We start from the raw sequence: 4,106 nt of genomic DNA on the forward strand, positions 1-4,106 counted from the left end.
ATTCTTCAATTATATGCTTTATCGATAATGGGGACTGACAGGTTTGGCATATAGGCTAGTCCTCTTTATGTGATTAAGTGAAGGTGAGTTAATTTGGAACGTCCTATTCTTACCCTTGCAACAACCACTTCTTCTCTTCTGTTTCCCCTTACACTTGTCCACTTTTGTGTATTTTTTTTCACATTTCTCAATTTATTGGTGAGTGGTACGGCAGCCCACATTGAATCCCAACTTTTTCCTTAGGACTATAATTACTTTCATCTTGTATATTGTCAAATTTAATCTATACTTTACTAGTGTTATCGTAAATTTTATATGTCAAGGTTTTAAGTGAACTTTAAGTCAAACTTAACTTTAATTAGTATAAGAACTCAAAATAAGAAAAAAAGTCAGTTATTTTACAGCAATTTTTGATTACTTTAATGAAAACTATGTATAATTGCTAGTTAAAATAATGAATCTGCTAAAAAAATCATTTTTCATTCAGAGCCCCATATCTTTAAAATTATTAACAACACTAAAAACCCTAATAAAATATCATTTAAGGAAGAATAAATTTGCTAAAATATAGACCGTAATAGAGTCTTCAATAGTTAAGATATAAATACGTATTACTTTTTTAAAAAGCAATATTTCATAAAAGATACACTGAAAAATCAATAGTTAGTGAATTTATTTTAAGAAATTTATATTTCAACAACCAATCGATGTACAAATTGTCTATAATTATTCAAATTAAAGCTAAATCTTTGTCCAGACACTTAAAAATAAATATTTTGTGGATTTATTTTAACTCATATGAAAACTACTACTCCTACGAAGATGAACGAAATAAACTACTTTATAGTACATTTGATTGGTTTAAGTTTGAATGCTAATAGACATCTATAAATTGGATGGTTTTTGAGATATAGATTTCTCATACGATAACTATTTATCATGCTTTATGAAATGTTGCTTTTTAAAAAGCTATATCTTGAGAACTATTGAACGTAAATGGCTCTCTTAGGGTTCATATAAGGGGTATTTATAATACTGTGTTAAATTTAAAATGTTTTACCATGTTAAACGTCATAAGTATTGCATTGTGAGCAGCCCTATTTAAAGTCATGTTAAATATTAAATGCATAGGAGCTCCTAGCGGATTTTCTGAGCAACATGTTTAGTAACCTTTCCTTCTAAAAATTCATGTTACTGCTTACCTCTAAGTTTTGAATAAAGTAATTTATTATAACATGCTTAAAATAAGTGTAAAAGTTTGGCTACTTATTTTCTTTTTTTAAAAAGTCCAAAACACAAGACAAAAGAAAAAACAACGAGTAAGTAACCTAATACGACAAAAAATAAAACGGTGACGAGCTCAGCTGGTCTGTTTCCTGACTTCATTCTCCATTTAACATACCTAGTAACAGACTCTCAACCATATTAGGGGTATTTATGATGTTGTGTTAAATGTTATATGTTTTACCATGTTAAATGTTATAACTATAAGATTGTGAGCAGCCCTATTTGAAGTCATGTTAAACGTTAAATGCATAAGATTCCCTAGCGGATTTTCTCAGCAACTTGTTGTATAAGCCTTTATGTTTATAACCTTCCTTCCAGACCCTCATGTTATTGTTTACTTCAGTTTTGATTTAAGTGATTAATGAAAACATGCCTAGAGTGAGTGAAAAGTGGAATTTGTGTGAAAGTTTAGCTTATGAGTGTCTTATTGATCTTCAAACTTGTGAAGAAGAGAATGAAGATGAGCTAATTGACAACTGTATTGAAAGTCACAACAACTAATATGGCGGCGATCTCAACTGGTCTATTGTGTGACGTCATTCTCGATTTAACTGACCAAGTAACAGACTCTCAGCCATGTTAAATGTTATTTCGTTTTACCACGGCAAAAGAAGGCAATTTTTTTCGATTTAACACGAGTTTTTCCATTTAACACGCTTTAACATAGATCATGAATACCCCTATTGTATGTCATATCGTTTTGACTTGGTAAAAGAAGGAAATATTTCTCCATTTAACATGATTTTTTGAATGATTTAAATGATGTACTCTTAGGTTCCTTAGTTTTGTTGATAATTTTAAAGATGGAGATACGAATGAAAAATTTTTTTTTAACTTTTTGAAACAGTCTCTATTTTTTATTCCTGCTACTTATACTTGGCAGACTCATCAATTTTGAAAAGTAACTATACATAGTTTTCATTAAAGTAATAAAAAATTGGGGTGAAATATCTAACTTAGTTTCACTCCGGCTCTAGTACTATATATTACAACGCGATGTCGCTGGGGGCTTGTCCCTGCCGGACGATGCCGCAGCACAGATTTACATACGGTAGCACACAAGTGAAGATCCGCTACTGCTATAGAATATACTAATAGTCACAGCTGTAGATATTAATAGCGAAGACCTCTCCTACTGCCTAACATCTGTACTCGGCCACCTCTGCGCCTCTTCGCTTTAGTCGTCCTTCGTCCGCGTATCCTTCGTCCTCTTCTATGTCTTCTGCGCATGATGGGGTGAGTCTTAGTCTTATCTGTTATCACGTTTGAGGTAGTCTGTAGAGGCGAAGTAAAGTTAGACTTAGCCAACTTAAAAAATAGAGATCTGTTAAAATTAATTTTGCGACATGAAGAATATACTAAAGGAGATATAATTTTATGCAAAAAAAAAAAAAAAAATGGTAGTGATTTGGTTCCTTCTCTTTTATTAATTTTTTTTTTGGAGGGGGATATACGCCTAACAAATGACCATTACATAGGCTAAAGCTTGTGGATTTGTGTTAAGAAGGCATTAAACTGACAAAAGTGTCTATACAACGATTGGTGGTATCGGCGTGGAACCACCGGGTTCGCTTGATTATTTACTTATAATTTTATCAGTTATTTAAAAAAAAAATTGTTTTCTATCCTTTTGTTTCTCAAAGAGTCAGTTTCGAAGTAAATCTTTGAATTGATTTTTGGAATGCACCTTTATTTTTTTTTTTATTGCCTGAAATAAAAATAAAATTTTGTGATAAAGAGTAGACTAGTGTTATAATATTGTTTTACACTGTACTAATTGTATGGAGGTACAAACTTCTATGAATTACTAGTTACAACTACTAAGAATAATTGTAAAGGTACAGAATAGTAGAAGAAAACTATTTATTGTTAACCAATGTATCGTCCCACTTTGCAGGACTACGTCAGGGCTAAATGAAGAGAGAGGGAGAGAGAGAGAGAGAGAGAGAGAGAGAGAGAGAAATGCTTTATTCATCCATGCTGCCCAAATACATCGGGTTGCCACATTACACAACATAGTAATCAATCCGTGATCGGACATATATAAATTACATATTTTTACATGGTATAATAAAATAGAAAGGAAACATTTTTTTTTTCCCCTACATTTTTCGTTTATAATCATTTCCAATCTACACACTAAATACAAATATTTCAATTTATTCCTTATTTCTTTCCCTTTCTTGTCCATTATATTTCATAATTTTAATTTCATTTTATCGACAAATTCACTCTCCCGAATTCCCCCTCTCAGATCTTCCCCAGTGACCCGCTAAACAAATTCACTATTAGACAGCGATGTGAGATCAAACCAGAGAAATACTTGTCACAGCAGTAGATCAGTTTACAGTAAAACAAACACATTAATACATTTTACCAAAACAAAAATACATAGATTTAAAGGAAAATATACTATGTTAATGTATGATGTAAGATGTTACCAGAAAATTAGAATAAATATGAAAAGAAATAATAAAAAAAATCTACGAAAATATTTTTGGGAACATGTTGAGAAAATTGTTTTCAAAAATTTTCTTTTTCACTCTCTTTGTATATTTATTCTTCTCGTCACATCTTTCATTATTTGTATCTTCTTTTCATTTAGCCTTGATGAAGCCCTGCAAAGTGGAGTGAAACGTTAACATTAAATAGTGTCTTTACTATTTTGTACCTTTATTGATAGGTTATATAGTAATATATAAAATTATATTCTAGAGTGCTCTTGGTAGATGGGTTTCCTAAGTACCAGGTCATTCAAAAAGTCCTGTCGTTTTTTTGGGGGAAATTATAAATAAATAAATATTTTCAAATAATCACCT

Source organism: Halyomorpha halys, unplaced genomic scaffold (genome assembly GCF_000696795.3).
Source record: "Halyomorpha halys isolate HHAL.00 unplaced genomic scaffold, Hhal_1.1 Scaffold3.1, whole genome shotgun sequence".
Lineage (NCBI taxonomy): Eukaryota > Metazoa > Arthropoda > Insecta > Hemiptera > Pentatomidae > Halyomorpha > Halyomorpha halys.